This window comes from Phocoena sinus, chromosome 5 (genome assembly GCF_008692025.1).
Source record: "Phocoena sinus isolate mPhoSin1 chromosome 5, mPhoSin1.pri, whole genome shotgun sequence".
Classification (NCBI taxonomy): domain Eukaryota; kingdom Metazoa; phylum Chordata; class Mammalia; order Artiodactyla; family Phocoenidae; genus Phocoena; species Phocoena sinus.
This window is the reverse complement of record NC_045767.1, coordinates 119,473,432-119,494,836: the sequence shown is the minus strand read 5'-3', so window position 1 is coordinate 119,494,836 and position 21,405 is coordinate 119,473,432. Positions and strand designations below refer to the sequence as shown.

The window sequence follows — 21,405 nt, the reverse complement described above, 5'->3', positions numbered from 1 at the left end:
AGTAAAACAGAAATTGAAGGAAACTACTTAAACACAATGAAGATTATTTATGAAAAGCCTATAGGTATTTAAAAATCATAAGCTGTTTCAATTAAAATCAGGAACTAACAGGAATGGCTACTGTCATTAAAGATTATCTTGGAGGATGCAGTGACTTTTGATATGATTATATGCCTAGGAAACCACGGAGATTAGGAAAAACAAAGAGGAATTTTTAGTAAGGTATTTGGAAACGATGAATATACAAAATTTAATGGCAATAAACACTTTGAAATGCTAATGGAAGAAATATTTCATTCACAATAGCAAAAAAAAAAGGGGGGGGAATAAAGTTACACAGAAAGGTATAAGATCTATGAGAAAAAAAAACCCTACAAAAATGTTACTAAAAACGAACAAAATTTAAGCATATGAAAAAATACTATTGTAAATATAAATCTCTTAAAATTAATAAATTCAATAAAACATTAGAATCACAAGAGTATTTTAAAATTGGATTAAACTCTATTAAGATTCATTTAGAGTCAGAAAATTCTACAAAAACAAACAAACAAAAAGAAAGGAACTTTACTCACCAGATATCAGCATATACTATAGTCATTGGAATCAAGTCAGTTAATAAGATAAGAAAAACAACTGCATTAAATAAGAATAAACAAGACTGATAGAAAAGAATTGAGATGAAAGTTTACTGTATGACAAACATGGTGTTTTAGTTCAAAGAGAAAACAGAATTGGACTCCCAATTTTCACTAAGGACTTTAATGTGGCATAAAATTATTTTTTAAATGATCATTGGGAATTCCCTGGCTGTCTAGTGGTTAGGACTCAAGGCTCTCACTGCCGGCGCCCTGGGTTCAATCCCTGGTCAGGGAACTAAGATCCCACAAGCTGCACGGCACAGCCAAAAAAAAATTATTATTTTTTTACTTTAGAAAGAGAGAGTTGGGGGGTGGGGCGAAAGAAAACAAGAGACTAAATACAGGGAAAACCTGTATTAACAATTTTTTGTGACAAAAGAGTTAAAGTCAAATATCAATTATATGTAATAAATATGGAGGAAATTGCAATGGAGGTTACAAAGAGTTAATATCTATACTACTGTGTATTATATAATATGAAATGATAACATTTACTATAGAGCACTTACAAATGGGCAAGAAAAACGCAAACAAAAACATGGGCAAATATAAAGACATAAACAGAAGAGTAAATCCAAACGACCGAGATGTAGAAAATTATGCTCAAACTCACTAGTAATCAGGGCAATACAAATAAAGCTCTAGAAGATTGTCAAGTTTTACCCCATTAGATAGATGGTCACATATAAAGAAGAGCGATACCTATCACTGGTGGGAATTTTGCAGGAGGGACAAGGTACTCCCATACATTGGTGGTAAAAAATACAGATTGTTACAGTCTCTTGGGAAAAAATATATTCTTTGTCACAATAATCCTATAGAAATAAAATCAGTATGTATGTCCACATATACATATATTTTTTGTTGATCTTAATGGAAAATATTGATCTTAATGGAAAATACACATTAGAGCTGTATTAGTTGACTCTATTTCTATGCCATAGTGATGGGATATATATACTCTTATTTTGAGTGTTGTGTGTGTATGTATATATGTTTGCATATGATTTTATGAGCGTGAAGAAAAATGGGAATGATATATTCTAATGGGGATGACATTGTTTGTCTAGAGATGGTAGGTAGAGTAAAGATGGGAATTTGGGTGGGAAGGGGAAGAGGAGAGAGAAGAGAGTAAGCAAACAGAAAAAATACTAAATTCCATGTACGGCATCCCATTTTCAGATTATATAAATTAAACATTTGTACACACAAGAAAAAAGTTTAAAACATTAAATGGATTTGATATCATGATGGTCATTTGATGACCTTACCCAGAGCATGTTTAGATAAGTGGAAGCAAAGAATAAAGTAAAATTCTTATTAGAACAGTTTGAGTAATAAATAAATAGTAAGATAGCAGACGACTATAAACTGAAACTTTACCAAATAATACCAATAAAAAAGTAAAATATAATAAATGATGAGCAAAAAAGGGGTATGAGGCAAAGGTAGCCTCTGTATATCGGCCCATGGGTTGTTTATTTCTTTACAGCAGGCTGAGACCCATTAGCACAAAAGCCCACTGACACCAAACCAAAATTTATCCATCCACTTGTTTTAAACATAGTCCAAACAAACAGTTTTAGAAATTTAGAGCTTGCCTGCTTTATATACCCTGTGAAACTGTGCCCCAAATCTTCTTGCCACAGGTAATATAAGCCTTGGGCTATAAAGACTCTAAGCTGCTGCTGCCCTTTGGAATTCTCTAACCCAGAGACTTCTGCCATGCTGCTGAGTGACATCATACATAAGCCCCCTAGACATAATACCTCTGTCTCTGATGTCTCTTTCCAGCGGTACCCTTGCTCTCCTCTCCTCGATGGTGGCCTCATGCCTTAAGCCTCTGTATGCTGCTAGGACCTTTCCCAAATTGCAAACCTTTAGAAGTAGAACCAAAATAGAGCTTGTGTGCTCTACTGCCACCTCATGGCCATAAATTTTTCTTTGATCAGCCCTGAAATGCTCAAACTCACCCCACTTATACTACATAATAATAAAAGTAAAAATTCATCAGGAAGATACACCAGTGCTAAAATTGTAGATACCTAATATATCCTCAGAATAAATAAAGCCAAAATGAATAGGATTACAAAGAGTAATTGACAAATGCACAAACATAGTGAGAGACGTTAACACATCATTTTCAGTAACTGACTAAAGGGACATAAAATTAGTAAGGCTATATAAATTATATAGAGCTATAATCAACAATTAAAGAATTTCTATTCTTTTCAAGCATACTTGAAATATTTACAAAAATCTAAAATACTTTTAGGCCTAAAAGTATCAAACTTTTAAACTGATATAGAGACTACAAAGTACTACTATTACAAATCAATAACAAAAGCTTATCCAAAAGAGCTTTAAAAATTCTAGAAATTAAAAACATACTTCCAAATAATTCATGAAACCAAGAAGTAATTATAATAAAAATTAGAACATATTTAAAATTGGATGAAGATGAAAAGATTACAGACCAATAGATATGTAATAGCTGAAGCAGTTCCTAGAGGGAAACTCACCAGAAGCAATTCACATTCACGGGAAGGACAACAGCCTACACTTACAGTCTATCCAAAGTCTATATTGGCTCTTCTACTCTATGTCATAATATAGTCCAAAGAAACCTGGACCGTCTGGACATTCTGTAGAACATCACATATGTTTGTTATATTGATCAGTAAAAACAGACTAAGAAGTAGTAAGTGTGTTGAACATCTGGGACACAGGCATCCCCGAGAATAAGAGAAAATTCTTTGAAGATTAAGGGACCTACCATATCAGTGAAGGTTTTAGGGGGGTCCAGTAGTCTGGGGTAGGTTTAAAATAAAGGACAAATTATTGCATGTCACATTCCCACCATGAAGAAGGAAGTACAATGCTTCACAGGCCTCTTTGGGCTTTGGAGGCAGCATATTCCATAGTTAGGAATACTGCTGTGACACATACGCTGAGTGACAAAGAGGCTGCCAGCTTTGACAGGAGCTTACAGCAGGAAAGTGCTCTGCCATGGGTTCAGGCTGCAATACAAGCAACCCTACCATTTGGGCTATACAGTCCAGCAGACTCTCTGATGTTGGAAGCGTTTGCAGTGAGAAAAGAGACCATGTGGAGTTTATGGCAAACCTCATTAGGAAAATTACAACATAGATCTTTGGGGTTCTCTAGCAAGGCCATGCTATCTGCTGATAATTATATACTCTTAATAGTTCCAGGCATGCTACTGGATCCACCTGACAATGGGCATTAAGTGACCATGTGGCTAGAACATCCCATCACGAGCTTGGCTTTTTTAGACCTATCAAGGCATAAGGACAAGCTGGCCTAGTAGCAATCCATGATAAGCTAAAAGCAGCACATCAAGAATTGGGCGCGAAAAGCACTACAGGACACAAGCAAGCAGTATGAGCATGTGACCCAGGACCCCGTTTCATCAAAAGCTGTTGCAATATTTTCTCTCCATCAGCTTGCGACTATGGTTGTATAGGCATTCCCAAGTTGCTCAAGGAGGAAAAAGGCTAAATTTGGTCCATTGAAAGGTCATCTCAAGATGTGGATGCAAGCCAAAAATGGATCACTGCCTACTTTAGCTCTGGAAATATAGCAATAAGATGAAATTCTCCTAGTATGCAGAACTTTGGACTGTCCACCTTGTCATTCATTTTGCATGGAAAGAGAAGTGGCCCAAGGTAAGAATGTATCCAGATTCATGGTCAAATGACTTGGCTGGTAGGTTAGAGGTTGGAACGAAAAAGTTCGGAAGATTGGAGACAAAGACATCTGGGAAAGAGGCATAGGGAAGGACCTATGGGAATACAGTAGACAAAAAAGTATGAAGATTTTATATTACATGTTAACTGCCACAGAGGATATCTACCAACAATCAAGTAGAGGAAATGATTCAGCCAGTTGATGTGAGCCAGCTTCTTCCAACCTTAGTACTGGTACAATTGGTGCATAAATATAACGACAGGGATGGAGGCTATACACAGGTCCAAACAGCAGAAGTTCCCACTGAACAAGGCTGATCTAGCCATGCTGCTGCTGAATGCCCAAACTGCCAGCAACAGAAAACAACACTGATACCTCAGTACGGCACCATCCTTCAAGGAGATCATATAGTCATACAGTGACAAGTCGAATACATCAGATCTCTTCCATACAGGAAGGAGAACAATCTTGACCAGAACTGACACTCATTCTGAATATGGATTTGTCTTTCCTTCTCACATGGCCTCAACCTGCACCACTACTCAAGGGCTTACAGAATGTTTGATCCACCAACATGGAATCCTGTACATCACTGCATTGGATCAAGAAAGGCTCTTTATAGCACAGCAGTTGCAGCAGTGGACATGTGACCATGTGATTCAGTGATCTCATCATAAATCACAAACACCATAACAGCTAGAGGCTGCCAAACAGAGTGAAAAAGCCTTTAGAAGCCCTTCAAAGATACAAGGCTGGGTTACCAGCATATAGTCCCATATCTCCAGTAGAAAAAGGATCAATGGAGAAAGAATCAGTGACATATTTACCATCAGTTCCAGTGATCTTGGAAATTTTTGCTTCTTATCTCTGCACGTCAATGCTGTTATAAAATGGAAGCAGAAAGGAATATGCTTGACACCCAAGTGATCCACTGGGAGATCTCTAGGTAAAATCGTGTTCCATTTTAATGGCTCGATATAAGTAGACAAGTGTAGTAGCCATGGCTGAGCATGGCATTCTACATTCACTTGAAAAGGAATGGAGACCTTTTCTACATTCACTTGAAAAGGAATGGAGACCTCAGACAACTCAGGGGTGATGATCTGGGTCGCTCTACCAGGTAGTGACCGGGACCAGCCAAGGTGCTAGCTAAGGGTGAGAGGAATGTAGAAGAGACAGTACGTACCTGGATAGCAGAGAAGGGAGATGATGGATTGAGGGTGCAGGACCAGCTGCAGAAATAGGGGCTATGTAGTTCATTCAGTGAACATTTCTTTTATAAATTTCCCCAGCAGAAGAACCGATCAGAATTCTGGAGGAGCTTTTCCTAGATAGAGTGAAATTATGTAAAGCAACAGATTCAAATGATACAGGGGGTGGACAGTAATATGTTCTGTGGTGTGTAGCCAGTATTCCTCTTTCAGGACTGAGGCAGTCATTGCCCTGAGGGCTCTGAGTGTTGTCTGTTGGGAGTTTACAACCAAAGCCCTCTGTAGGGAGTGCCCTCAGATAAAAGAAACTCTGTAGTCCAAATTACACTCCCTCCCGGAGGACAGTACATATCCAATGACTACTTGATTGGAATTCATATTAATCATTGCCAACAGAATTTTAAGTGATATGCTGTTAGTGAAAGAAAAATAAAACTTGAGATGAGCTGATGAGAGCTTGAGAATGGAGGCTGTTGGTGAGAGAAAAATATCATGATGATGTGGTCAGTGAGGGCCATTGAGATTCAGTGTTATTTGGACAGAAGGCAACTGAGAGAGGTTGATACGAGGCCCAGACTGGGGCACTGGGCAGTAACAAAGTATCTGGGCTTCAGTTTTCTCATCTAGAAGAGGAAGGAGTCAGACTAAATTGTCATCAGGTGTCTTCCAGCTCCTGTATTCTGTAATTCTAAAGTCCTCTGCAGAACATACGAACAGCACTGAGGGACAATACTTCAAATCTGTGACTGACTTACTAATGGAAAATGATTCTTTAATACAATGATACAGACGGTTATCCATAACCTAGAGATTTCTACATTCCTACATTTACAATTCAATTTACAATTGAATTGTAAATTTCAATTGGCAATAACTCATATGAAGAAGCACAGCAAAATGTTCAGTTTTTATTAAAAATAATATGACCTTAACAACAGTGCTCTTGCCAGTGGAGTATAATGTATAAATTAGTGCAGTAGCAAGTAAAACAAAGCAGTGAGTATGACAAAAAAGTAACAGACTCACACACATAGAGCACAAACTAGTGGTTACCAGTGGGGAAAGGGAAGAAGGGAGGGGGGATATAGGATTAAGAGGTGTAAACTACTATATATAAAATAAATGAGCTACAAGGATATATTGTACAGCGCAGGGAATATAGCCAATATTTTATAATAATTATAAATGGAGTATAATCTATAAAATTTTGAATCGCTATGTTGTATACCTGAAACTAATATAATATTGTAAATCAACTATGCATCAAGTAAAAAAAATAAGAATTTCTGGAAAAACTATACTCCAAAGAAAAGAAAATGTAATGTCTGCTAAAAACTCAATTTAATTTTTGTTCCATTTCTTTAAGACACTAAAGCTAACACCGTACACAAGGGCTGTGTGTAGGAATTTAGGGTAGCTACCCTTGGCAAGGACACTGCTCATGCCTCCAGGAACTGTTTGACAAAGAACCATTTCCCCCACAGGCCTGCGTGCAAGTAGGAACAGCCCTGTCTTTTGTCTCAGAGTCTTGCCCACCAGGTATCCAACCATCGTATTAATGGGAGCGTGCATGGCCAGTGCTCTGAGCCCTCACATGTCAAACTGTCTGGCCTCTAGGAAAAATGCTTTCATGTCCTGGGTCCCATATGTGCCCTAAGGAGACCACCGGGCACCAGAGGGATTGACTGAGAGAAGACCCCTGCACTGGAGCTTTGGGACTGGACTGCGGCATTCTACAGTGCCTTGAACTAGGAACAGAGGGAAGCAGACATCTTTGTTGCAAAAGAAACCAAATTGCGACACTGAAGGTCTTCATTACTCAAGGAAAATTGAGATTTAAAAAAAAATTTATGAAGTGAAGCCATTTAAAAAGATGGAAATAAATGAATGTTTGTGACTTTATATTTAAAAAGAAATGACAGGGCTTCCCTGGTGGCGCAGTGGTTGAGAGTCCGCCTGCCGATGCAGGGGACACGGGTTCGTGCCCCGGTCCGGGAAGATCCCACATGCCGTGGAGCGGCTGGGCCCGTGAGCCATGGCCGCTGAGCCTGCGCGTCCGGAGCCTGTGCTCTGCAATGGGAGAGGCCACAACAGTGAGAGGCCCGCGTAACTCAAAAAAAAAAAAAAAAAAAAAGAAATGACAAATTATGAAATAGTTTGTTTTAGCTTATGTTTAGAATAGGCTGTGAAGGCAACTCTTTTTAAATTCTTTGAACAAACAAAGAATAAATCAAATGTTGATTTAGCAGGCATAATTTTCTGAATAGATTGTCTAATAGTGTGATGTAACATCCTTGATTTCACTTTTGACCTTCATAGCACAATCATAAAGAGGACGTCTTTGCAAAAAAAAATACGATAAAGCTACTAAAATTAAAATATTCTGGTATTAGTAGATAAACAAATAAATCAGTGGAATAGAATAAAACTCCAGAAATAGACTCAAGTATATATGGAAGTTTAATATATGATAAACAAAAGATACCTCAAGTCACAGGGAGAAAAGGCTATTTTAATAAATGGTACTTATTATGGGTGAATTGTGTCCCCCCAAAAAGATATGTTAAATCCTAACCCCCAGTACCTCAGAATGTGACCTTATTTGGAAATAGGGTTATGGCAGATGTAATTAGTTAAGGTGAGGCCATACTGGAGCAGGCTGCGCTCCTCATCCAATATGACTAGCTTCCTGATAAGAAGGGGAAATTTGGACACAGAGACACACACAAAGGGAGGATGATACAAAGACATGCAGGGAGAATGCCATGTGAAGACAGAGGCAGAGATTGGAATGATGTACCTATAAGCCAAGGAACATCTGGGACTACAGTGAGCTGGAAGAGGCAAGGAAGGATTCTCCCCTGGAGGCTTTGGAGGGAACAGGACTCTGTTGACACCTTGATTTTGGACTTCTAGTCTCCAGAACTGCGAGAGAATAAGTTTCTGTTGTTGCGAGCCACCCAGTCTGTGGTACTTTGTTTTGGCAGCTCTACCAAACTAGTACAGTAACCGATAACTAGGTAACCATTTGCAAAAATTTAACATTGAATTCATACCTCACCTCGTATATCAGGGTAAATTAGAAATGTGTCAGATGGGCTTCCCTGGTGGTGCAGTGGTTAAGAATTTGTCTGCCAATGCAGGGGACACGGGTTCAAGCCCTGGTCCAGGAAGATCCCACATGCCACGGAGCAACTAAGCCCATGAGCCACAACTACTGAACCCGCGTGCCACAACTACTGAAGCCCGCACGCCTAGAGCCCATGCTCTGCAACAAGAGAAGACACTACAATGAGAAGCCCACGCACTGCAACGAAGAGTAGCCCCTGCTCGCTGCAACTAGAGAAAGCCCGCGTGCAGCAACGAAGACTCAATGCAGCCAAAAATAAAATAAATAAATTTATATATATAAAAAAAGAGAAATGCATCAGAGAAGTAAAAGGCAAAAGTAAAACTATACAAGTGCTGGGGAGAAAATGAGTGAAGTCCTTCCTAACTATGAACTGATATCTAGATGCATGAAGGAAAAGATTCATATATTCAACGGTATGAAAAGAAAACTCTTTTGCTTAACAGAAAAAGCACTGCTAGCAAAAGAAAAAACAAAAGAAAAACTGGAGAAAATATTTGTAATTTATATCACAGATAAGTGGCTATTCTCTCCTACATAAAGATCTTTTCAAAATAGAAAAGAGAGGGAATTCCCTGGCGGTCCAGTGGTTAGGACTTTGCCTTCCAATGCAGGGGGTGCAGGTTCGATCCCTGCTCGGGGAGCTAAAATCCCACATGCCTCTTGGCCAAAAAACCAAAACATTAAAAAAACAAACAAACAAACAAAAAACCCAGAAGCAATATTGTAACAAATTCAATAAAGACTCCAAAAATGGGGTCCTCATCAAAAAAACTTTTTAAAAAGTAGAATAAAATAGAAAAGAGAAATACCCCAAATCTGATGAATGGACATAGGACATGAACAGATAGTTTACTGAAAAAGAAAGGCAAACAGCCTTTAAACCTATGGAAAGATGCCCACTCATTAATCAGAGGAACTTCAAGTTACACTGAAATACCATCTGTCATTTATCGGATTGGCAAAAATCCCAAAGTTTGACAATAAATGCTCTTGGTGTGACCCTAGAAAAGAATGCCCAAGTGTGCACGTGCACACCGACCCCCCCCCACACAAGCGCTTGTTTTCATTCATTGTGGGATTATTTATAACAGCAAAAAACTAGAAAGAATTTGCATCAGTAGAGGACTGCTTAAACTAATTATGACAGAGCCACAATGAAGCACCATTCAGTGGTAAATAGAAATGAGGATAATTTCGACGTACTGACATGGGACAGAAAAGTGTATATAGTATGCTGCCATTTGTGTAATTAGAGGGGGATATATTTCAAAGATAAATACCTATTTGTTTATATTTGCTAAAAGAAATACTGGAAGAAGAAACCAAAAACTAAATAAATGAAGTGGGGTGGAATTCTTAAGGGACAGGAAAAGAAGCAAGAGTTCTCCAGAAATGCCTTTCATACAGTCTTGACTTTTAAATCATATAAATATTTTACATATTCCAAAATTATACTTAAACTTTGTTTAAAAGGAAATCTTAGAATGGGAAGCAAATGGAAATAAATGAATCTAACTGTATATCAGTATATATATATTTTAGTAATTACATCAAGAATTACATCAAGTGATTTTAAAATTTAGTACTCTTAGTGGATATCTTTGGCGAGATATAGTCCAAGAACAAAAAGAACTGCAAAATATTTTAAACTTAATTCAGTAGTTTATTGTAAGTAATAATACTGCTATTGTTATTTTGAAATCTTTTTAACATAAGATAAAGCTAATTAATATGATGTTAATATTATCAGGAATCAAGATATTCAGTGTAAGAGAAAAAAGATAAGTTAGGCAAAAGCCCTATAAAGAAACGTTTGAATTAGAAATATCAGTTTGACCTCCTATCTTTTATAGCTTTATTTTTTTATGATGAAAAATTGTGATGACTTAGAAAACTTTATTTACTTAACATATCTAGTTATCTTATGGAACCTATGTCCTATAATTGCATTCTTTTATATAACATTCACTTTTTCTCCTTATTAATTGTCACTGAAGGGATTTTGACTAAATATAATCAGTGCATGAACTATATTCTAAAATCATCGATAATACTAAAAACAGCACTGTTTTTATTCTACAGTACCTATTGAAAGTACAATGATTTCTAAAACATGCATTCCTTAGCAATGTTTACTGCAGAGGTCTAGATGCAGTGATACTCCAGTAATAGTGAACATCCTTGTTCTCCAGAGTTTGGTTTCAAAGATACCCATCCTCATGGAAAGGTACCAGTGTCTTTTGGAGAATACTTGATTCCACGTCTGGAGTAGGGAAAATGCAATATGAATCTGGACAGCTTGTTATGCCTGAAAGGAAGAAAGCATTCAAACATTATGGCACCATGTCCAAAGAGTGCAGAAACAAGTGTGAAGGGACCCAAGGGCCAAATGTGGGACAATTTGAAAATCAAAAAATAAATAATGATGGGCTGAAACACACTGCATATTAAAAAGTCATGAGTTGACATCAAAAGAATACAAGAGACTTCTGGCTCTGGTGATGATGATATAGCAGCTAGTATCAAACAATCATCAGCCACAAACAATCATAAAACCTGGACATACATCCTTCAGGTTACTTCCTGGCAGCTATCCCGCAGACTTAGAACCATGCTGCATACATCCTCTTAGCCAGTTTGCTCAGCTAAGACCAAGTCGTTGCTAGACTGCTCAGGGTGCCAGACCTCATCCATTCCAAAATATGTCCGGTGTTATCTGTCTGGTTGCTCCCATTTAGTATTATGGTCCCATAATACTAAATAGGAATAGATACATATTTTTGGTTGCCTTAAATTACAGTTGCTTCACTTTGTAAATTTATGCAAAAATTTCATATTCTGTGCTGTTTTAATACCTTGCTTATATAGGTGAGGGAGGAGAGAGACCAAAGTAATGTTTAGTCCCTGTATTTGGCTTTTGCCAAAGAAATCTGAACAATTTCTAAGAGGCCATTCACTGAGGCTATTTAAGAAGATTTTACATGACCCTTCTAATTTTAAAATAAAGAACCTTGAAAGTCAACTGAAACTGCATTTTGCTTGTGATGGGTTCTATATATAGCAGATTTCATCAGCCAGAATTGAAAGGTGATTCTGTTTTACTAAGGAAAAGAAAATCTCGTGTGGACAATAGTCTACTAATCTTTCATACCTGCAGGCCGACTTCAGTTCCTACATTGTTTTATACTAATCGAAAAATCATAGTTTATTTCCATTTGTGATTTAGTTTTATGTCTGTAAATAAATATTACAGACAAAGTTTCATTTAAAAACTATTAAAGCAGGGCTCCCCCAGTGGCGCAGTGGTTGAGAGTCCACCTGCCGATGCAGGGGACATGGGTTTGTGCCCTGGTCCGGGAAGATCCCACGTGCCTCAGAGCGGCTGGGCCCGTGAGCCATGGCTGCTGGGCCTGCGCGTCCGGAGCCTGTGCTCCGCAACGTGAGAGGCCTGCGTACCGCAAAAAACTATTAAAGCAGACTGTCATGTTAAAGGTATTGCAGAAGAAATATAAGTCTAACTTTGGTTCTTTTACTTAACGTATTATTAATTCAGATAGTCACTGTAGTGTGCTGTCCAGAGTACTTTTCAACATGTTACTCTGTTGGGCTGCTGACTTTCCAAGGTCCTCAGTGAAAGCCCCGCCCTCGCCAGCTGTGTGTCTTCAGGGTAGTCATACCTCCGCCTTTTCCCTGACGTCAGGGTGGTGAGGTAGCAGATGGAAGCACCTCTGTGCTCAGAGGTGGGTGAATCTAAGTTCCCCATCTCCTCCCTCCTCAAACTTTGGCCTTAGGTTCCGGCAGCATCCACGTCATCTCGGAGCTCATATACACATATATCACACATACAGAATCTCGACTCCCCCCAGACTCACTAAGGCAGACTGTGCATTTTAATAACATTCCAAGATGATGTGTAGGCATGCGAGAGTCTTAGAGTCACAACCCTTGATAAACTGCTTGGAGGAAGTTGTCTGAGTTCTTTGTCCCTTCAATTTAGTCCTAAATATTGCTATTAAAAACATGTCCACTAGAGGTCACCAGACTCAAGTGATTAATTGATTTGCCACCCATTTGCTTGGAAAAAGAAAAAAATGTCAGGACCAGGGCTGGGAGTTACCTCAAAGAGTCAAATCCTCCTGCACCCCCATCTCCCCCAAAACAGGAACTTTCTGCCCACCTCCTCAAAGGCAAGTTTAATCAGAAATCTGCATTTGCAAAAGGTGCACCATCAGAGGTCAGAGCACTGATCTTCAGGTGAAATCCGTGCAGTAGGGGCCAGCCTCACGTCATGGGGGAGCCAAGGGTGGGGTGCTGAGTGCTTGTGCTGCCCCCACTGCTACAGGGTGACCTCAGGCAAGTGGATTCTCCTCTCAGCCCACGTCTCCATCCATAAAGTGCAGGCAGTCGGACCATGAGATTCCCAGGGTCCTCTGAGCTTGGATGCTGTGCGTCTCTTCCTGTTGCAGCTTTCTGTCTTGTGCCCCAAAATTTGCCAAGGAAATAGAACTAATCTCCAAGCTCCTGTCTCCACCCATAAGTTGTCTTCCTGGCTCTCAAGGCCATGGGAGACCAGGCACTGGGCCTGGAATTCAGGGTGTCTGACAGGCCTGGAGTTTTAAGGCACCCAGAGGCAAAGGCACATTTGTCTCTGTGTGGTACAGTGGGTTCTGAGCGTGGTGAGAGATGTGTAAGATGATGGAGGGACAGAGCTGGAGGCCCCAATCCAATCATTTCACAGATGGGGAGACTGAGGTCCAGCGAAGTATGTGACTCTATCCCAGGTCCCTAGGGCCCTGAGTCAGTGACGGAGCTGGGATTGGAATTCAGAAATTGCTGGTGGAGAGGACAGTGGAGGATGCTTCTTTTCGTGGCTCAGAACGGCCTAGAGAGAGGCCAGCAAGCGCTTCTGTCTTTCTGGTCTCCTGTCCATAAATGTAAGTACTTCTTTTGGTTTATGTTTAGATGTTAGTTACTCAAATATGTCCTAGTCCACCCAGGAAAACCCCTATGAGGGTGTGTGTAGTCCTGTCTGGCCCACAGCAGGAAGGTGACAAAGATTTTTTAGGTGACCTAAGAAAGGCATTGGGTTTGGCAGGAAAGGGAATTAACTACAGTTAAGGCTACTTACTGGTGCCAAGTTTTGTGCAAATCACTTTACATGGGGTTAGTGACCTTGTGCACTACTCACAAAAACCTTTGAAGGCAGGTATTACGCCCATGTTACAGATGGGGAAACTGAGGCTAGGAGAAGGAAAGATACTTGCCCAAGGCCAGACGGCTAGCTGAGGTTCATCAGTGTGTTGGTTAAGATGCTAGTTGCTGTAACAAATAATCCCCAGATCTCAGTAGCTTAACCAGTAGAAGGTAGTTTTTGTTCTTCAACAGTGCAATCTGGTGATCCTGGTTGGTGGGCTGCCTTCTTCCACGTGGTGACTCAGGGACCCAGGCTTCTTCCAGCCTGTGGCTTCAGTCTTTCCAGGGCCTCACAGACCTTCCTCCTGGCTGGCAGTTGGAGGATGAGTGTGTAGAGAAGGCACATGCTTCTTTACATCCACAGCCCAGAAGGGACATCATTTCTCATGCATTCCATTGGTGAGAAGTAGTCACATGGCCACATACAGAGCAAGGGGTGCTGGGAAAGGTAGTCCCCAGCTGAGTAGCTGCACTATGGAAAGAGGGGTACACATTTTTGGAGGACAGTTCATTGTCTCTGCCACAGCGTGACACCAAAGGTCATGCCCCCTCACCCAGGGCACCATGCATCCATGCATTGGACTGAAGGAGCATGGGTGGGCACCACCCTCTGGGTGTGACCAGCACTGCAGTCTTGGTTGTGATAATAAATCTTGCAGCATTGGGATTAGAAAGGCTCCTAGAGTCTTTTTATTTTGGCTCTGCTGTGCATCTTGTGGAATTTTAGTTCCCCGACCAGGAATTGAACCCAGGCCCTCGGCAGTGAGAGTGCGGAGTCCTAACCACTGGACCACCAGGGAATTGCCAAGGCTCTTAGATTCTGCTCGTCTATCTGAAGCCCCTCAGCAAAGTCCATGGCAAGACAGTGATGCAGCCTTTGCTGGGCATGGCACAAATACCCAGTGAGCCGAAGCTCACCTGCTGGTGAGACAGCTGCCCGTAACCAACGTTCCTGGGGTGATGCTGACCTGAGGCCTGACTGTCAAGCCCAGTGGGTCAGCGAAATAAGGAAATATAGGGGCGTGCTGGCCCTTCTCAGTCACGACTAGTCCTTCCTTCTTTTGAGTTGAAATCTTCCTTCCTGTCTCTTCCCCCATGTCCTGCCCTCTGGAATATCCCAGAACATATATGCTCACCCTCCCTCAGGAGACACTGGTCATCTGGTTAATTAATTGATTGATTGGTTCATTCATTCAACAAATACCATGGACTGGTTGCCAGGGATAATGGGTGTACTGGGTTGAATAGCATCATCCCCAAATTTATGCCCACTTGGAACCTCAGAATGAGACCTTTTTTGGAAATAGGGTCTTTGCAGATGTAATCAAGTTAAGTTGAGGTCATCCTGGAAGACGATGGGCCCTAATCCAATGATTTACAATCTCTTAGAAGAAGGGAGAAATTTGGGCACAGACACAGAGGGAAAACACCACGTGAAGACACAGACAGCCAGGGAGAAGGCCACGTGGTGACAGAGGCAGGGACTGGGTGATGCCATCACGAGTCACGGGCACCAAGGACTGCCAGCCACCACCAGAAGCTGAGGTGGCGTCCTGGAACGGATCCTCCCACTGAGCCCCCAGGAAGTAACCACCCCAGCTGACACTTTGATTTTGGACTTCTGACCTCCAGAACTGTGAGAGAAGAAACTTCTGTGTTTTAAGTGCCCCCCACTCACTTTGAAGCACTTTGTTAAGGCAGATGCAGTCGAGTGACTGAAACAAGCATGGCTCCTACTGTCAATCTACTTACAGGCCTAGTAAGGAAGAGAGATTAAAAAATACAGTTCACAAACAAATAGGGGACACTTAAAAGGGCCTGCAGCAGGGTCAGTAATGCGTGGGGTTGGCGGGACAAGCATGCCGTGGATAGAGCGGTCTGGGAGGAAGGAGGGCACGGGGCAGCTGCATGAGGAGTGTGTCAGGGAGCGATTGTGGGTGGAAGGAATAGCATGGGCAAAGGCCCTGAGGCGGGAAGAGCTTGATACCCTCGGAGAACAGAAGGGAGGCCAGTGTGGCTGAGTAGGTGGGAACAGGGGAGACAGCTATGAACTCAGGTAGGGCAGCGTCACTTAGGGAGGCCAGGGAAAGGAGCGAGTTTTTTCTTCTGTGTGCATCGGGACATCTTTGGAGGGTTTTTAAGCAGGAGAATGATATGATCAGATTGATGTCATTTTGACTGCTGTGTGGAGGATGGGAAAACATTCACTCACTCACTCATTCATGCATTCAATGACTAATAATACAAGTAAACAACCCAGAGCCATGGCCAGGCCTGCAGATGGAATGCAATGGCCAAGAGAGTGCCCTGGGGTGGTCAAGGCGGTCAGAGGATCCCACACTGGTAAGACGAGCTTCAAGCAGAGACCCGCTGAGCCAGGAGAGGGGTAGGGGATGGTGCCCCCAGCCGCGGGCGCAGCAGCGCAAAGGCTCCACAGCACTCTCCTGCTTCCACAAGCTGTATCTTCACCGGGCTGGATGTGATGGTTCCTGCAATTTTTCTCATAAGATCCTTTAAATGTTGTAATAATTTCCTGACAATGATGCTCGCAGCTTGCTATCCAAGAGCTCAGTTGTTCTGCAGGCCTTACCAATTATGTTTATCATCACAAGGTTTCATAAACACTTTATAATTCGCAGAGCCCTTTTGCGGTTCTGTTCAACACACCCTCCCATGGCCCAAGGTGTGGGGAGAAGGCAGATGTTCAGATCGATCTTATTTCACCTCCAGAGAGGTCTAACTCCATCCACTCATGCAGGATAACCGCCTGCAAGCTCCAGAGACAGGTGTAGATAAAGACCCACACCCAGGGGCAATAATGTGACGGTTCAATGGTCACTGAGCGATAACAGCCAGATATACCAGGGAGCCGTGGTCTTTTGAAGACCATAAAATCTGGCAGGCTGGTAAAGAGCTGGCTCTGGCAATGTGGACTCAGGTCCAGAGGCCCCAGCCAGGAGGGAAAGACAAGGTTTGGTCCCCCGGCTCTCTGGCCTTGAGCAAGTCTCTTAAGCTTTCTGAGCCTCAGCTACAAAAGAGGGATGTCGTTTGAGTCTCACAAGAGGCCCAGGAGGGAAGCTCTGAGTGGTTGAGAGTAGGTCAGGCTGCTGGGTGTTAAGTCCTGCCTCTGCCACCAGGACCTGCATGACCCTGGACATGTTACTTAAGGACTCTGTTTCCCTAACCATAAAATGGGGGGAAAGATAGCATCCGCCTTACATGGTTGTTGAGAGGATCAAATGAGATAATACTTAGTAGGGCTCAGTGAATGCTAACTAGCACTATCCTGGCTTAGAGATGAGGAAGAGAGGTAAAGTCCCTAAACGTTACTCAGGTGTTTTCCTGCTATATTTCCTTGTTGATGATGATGGTGATGAAAGTGGTGGTGGTAATCATGATAGTGGTGGTGGTGGTGGTGATGATGGAGATGGTGGTGGTGGTGGTGGGATGATGGTGATGATGGTGGTGGTGGTGGTGATGATGGAGACGGTGGTGGTGGTGGTGGGATGATGATGGTGATGATGGTGGTGGTGGTGGTGATGATGGTGATGATGGTGGTGGTGGTGGTGATGATGGAGATGGTGGTGGTGGTGGTGATGGTAGTGTTCGTGGTGATGATGGTGATGATGGTGGTGGTGGTGGTGATGATGGTGATGATGGTGGTGGTGGTGGTGATGATGGAGATGGTGGTGGTGGTGGTGATGGTAGTGTTCGTGGTGATGATGGTGATGATGGCGGCGGTGGTGGTGACAGCAAATGGGTTAGTGTGTGTTGGAATAGTTATTTCCTCAGCGCTAGGATCTATTGTTGCCGGGGATGCCTGGAGCCTCTGGGGGCCAGTGAGCACCCACAGGAGCAGCCTTGCTCTAATCTGCACAAGTGCCATTTTCTCTGTGAGCTGTGACTCGACAAAGGCTGAGAAGCCCTATTTAATTTGATACTGTTCATATCATTCTGCCCTCTATTTGTTGCTTAGTAACACTGACTCCCTCTTCTTCCTATTTTTTTTTCTCTAAAGACAAAGTCTTCCCACTTGCCCTTTTCATTCAATTCAACAGATTCTTTTAAAAGGTCCCTGGACAGTTGGTGAACGAGAAGATCAGAGCCTCGATCCTAACTACTGTCTCCTTAGATGAAATATTTTCCCATTTTGACAAGTGCCTTTGAGGACTGTGTGATGAGGAAAGAGCCCTGGCTGGGAGCCAAGGACTTGAAACTGAGTTCTGATTCTGCCACTACCTCAGCCTGTGACATTGGGCTGGTCACTTAACTTCCTGGGGGGTTCCCATGCTGCGGTAGATTAAAAATGGCTGTAAATTCTTCATAACCCATCATGTTGAATGTGGGCTGGCTCCCCTGTGACTTATTTTGAATGACAGCTTGTGAACTTCTGGCGGAAATGGATGCTAGTTTCTGGGGCTGGGTCTCCAGGGATGTGCAGCATCTGCTTTTGCCCCCACCTTGGAACCTCTCTCATGTAAGCCAGCTGCCATGTATGAGTCTGACTGCCCTCAACCACCATGCCAGGAGGTTCTTCTGCCTGGACCCACCTGCTGTGTCACTTCTCCAGGCCTTTGCATTCAGCCTGCCTTCTTCCCGGAAGGCCCTTTCCCTCCTCTTCCTACAGCAAACCTCTGCTCCTTCTTTGGGATCTAGCTCAAATGTTACCCTTTCTCCAGCTGCCCCCAGGCTACCTCTGGACTCTACAGGCCCTCACGAAGATGTCTGAGCCTTATTCTGAAAATAACTCTGCTGCCCTTGGTAGGGCACATCCTGGGCCCCAGCGTCTCTCCAGGCAGAAGGTACATGCTGACATCCGGCCAGACCGTCCTCCCCTAGGCTCAGGGAACCAAGGTGTTATGTACTCGAGGACGGCAGCTTGTGGTCCCTGCATTGGGGCAGCACAAAGGCAACCTGAACTGTGGATAACAAGTGATACCATATTTTCTCCAGGAGAAAAAATTCAATTCAGTGAATTTGTGCAACATTTCATGTACCACGAAGTAACAGTCTCAAGGCAACAGCCAAGAGAATCCCTTGTACCCAGGCTCCTTCTCCTTTCTTGTTCCAGGAGTTCTTTCGCAAGTCACAGAGCAAGTTGCAGCCAGAGTCTGACAGTTTCCATTGTATCAAAAACTTGGGGGAAACAATTATCTGTGATCACAGTAAGCCTTCTGGGTAATTTATATTTCTAACGATTATCAAAAACAATATCTCTTTAGCTAAACTGTCCAAACTGCTCCCACAAATATCAAAAGTGCTTTTTCCCCCCAGCTTTCCCTGCTAGTCTCCGCGTCGACACCTATCTGTGGTATTCTGATCGCTGCTGCTAAGTGGGTGTCTGGAAAGTTTTGGGGAGGATTTTGAACTGGGTAATGTTCAGCTCCTCTTGACATTACCTAAGTGCTTTATGCCTGAGTTTTCTTCTATTGTTTCCTGCTAAAATGAGCGAGAAGTTGTCTCCCACCAGCTCTGGCTTTTGTCAAGATGACAGCGGGGACTTGGACTGAAAGCTTGTCACTTCAGAAGGGAGGGAGGAAAAGCCGCAGCCCCATGTGAAGGCACGGGAGGAAGTTGGGAGCCCACAGCCTGGGGGTGTTTGTTTAAAAGGGGCCTTTAGTGACACGTTTTATCTTCCTCAGAGCCACCTGAACCCCTGCCCAGGTGAGCTTGTTGGGTTTCAGACGTGGGGGCTGGGGGTCGTGTGGCACTGTAGCAGGGATTGGGGACAATTGGACCAAAGAGGTGTCACAGCATGACCTTGGGCAGACCCCTCGACTTCCCAGAGCCTCTGACTCCCTGTCCATAACCTGGGGACAATAGCTACCTCCCAGGGTCCTTGTGTGGATTTAATGAACCACCAGGTGTAGTGACCATTTGTAAGGAGGGGTGATGATTTTGGGGGTGATGTGAGGGAACCAGGATGCACTGGTCCCACTGTGCACTGGCCCTGTGCTGCCACTTCCCCACAGGTTAGTTCACAGACCTTCCCAACAACCCGTGGGGTACAGGGGTATCCTGAGTTGATGCTCAGGGAGGTCTGTGAGTCTCCTGTGCCAGACTTACCTAATGACCCTCCATGCTCGGTTCTCTGATGTAAGGTCAGTACCTCTTGGGAGCAGCCACGACGTCCTTCAGTAGGTGATGGACGGATAAACCGGTACATCCTCACCATGGAATACTATTCAGTGCTGAAAAGAGATGAGCTATCAGGGCATGAAAAGACATGGAGGGAACTTAAATGCATACTACTAAGTGAACGAAGCCAATCTTATAAAGGCTCCATACCACGTGATTCCAATTATATGACATTCTGGAAAAGGCAAAACTTTGGAGACAGTAAAAAGATCAGTAGTTTCTGGGGCTGGTGGGGGGAGGGATGAATAGGATTTTTAAGGGAGTGAAACTCTTCTGTACGATACTATAATGGTGGATACATGTCATCATGCATTTGTCAACCCCCATAAAATGTACAACACCGAGAGTGAACCCTCGTGTAAACTATGGACTTCACGTGATAATGATGTGATAATGCAGGTCCATTGATTATAACAAGTGTGCACTCTGGTGGGGGACGCTGATAGTGGAGGAGGCTCTGGGTGTTGGGGAGTAGGGGGTATATATTAGAAATATCTGTACTTTCTGCTCAATTTTACTATGAACCTAAAACTGCTTTAAGAAATAAAGTCTGGGGCTCCCCTGGTGGCACAGTGGTTGAGAGTCCGCCTGCCGATGCAGGCAACGCGGGTTCGTGCCCCGGTCCGGGAAGATCCCACGTGCCGCGGAGCGGCTGGGCCCGTGAGCCATGGCCGCTGATCCTGCGCGTCCGGAGCCTGTGCTCCGCAACGGGAGAGGCCACAACAGTGAGAGGCCTGCGTACCACAAAAAAAAAAAAAAAAAAAAAAAAAAAGAAAAGAAATAAAGTCTACTTTTTAGAAAGAAGAAGAACCAAAAGAAAAAAAAGTAAAGTCGACACCTCCACCAGGGAGACTTCCCTGACTACTGTAGCCAGTGGCAATTTCTTCCCATGCTGGGAATCTGCAGACCAGCACAGCTTCTGCCCAGTTATCTCATTCCTGTTCTCTAACAGGTGGCTGGTGTTTCCAACATCTGAACCAAACCTCCAGGGCAGGGACAGGGGATGTGCCTTAGAACCTTCCACCTCTTGCTGAAGAACCCAGGGATGAAACGCGTAGTAGGTTCCCGGCAAATACGGCAGCTGCTGCGGGGTCCAGACCTGGTGGCACAGCGCCCTGTGGCTTGTTGACCAAATCATCAGCATCCTCTGAGCTGCCCTCAGCAACGCCATGACCAGGCCCCCATTTTGGTGGCTTTCATGGTCACTCCTCTCCACCGATCCCACAGGCTGAGCCCACTTCTTAGGTGAGGGACCCGAGGCTGGAGGAGGAGGTGCACCTCACCTGGTGCCGCAGTGACTGTGATGGTTAAGTTTATGTGCCGACTTGACTGGACCAAGGGGTGTGCAGAGAGCTGGAAAAGCCTCATTTCCGAGTGT

The 21,405-nt window shown here is 43.2% G+C and overlaps 1 non-coding gene across 1 annotated transcript; it reads right to left on the bottom strand.

Annotated features, from left to right (window-relative positions):
* Positions 1 to 14,616: 14,616 nt before the first annotated feature.
* TRNAE-CUC lies at positions 14,617 to 14,689 on the bottom strand. Its single transcript has one exon. It is a non-coding gene; the product is annotated as a tRNA-Glu (tRNA).
* Between the last annotated feature and the right edge of the window lie 6,716 nt (positions 14,690 to 21,405).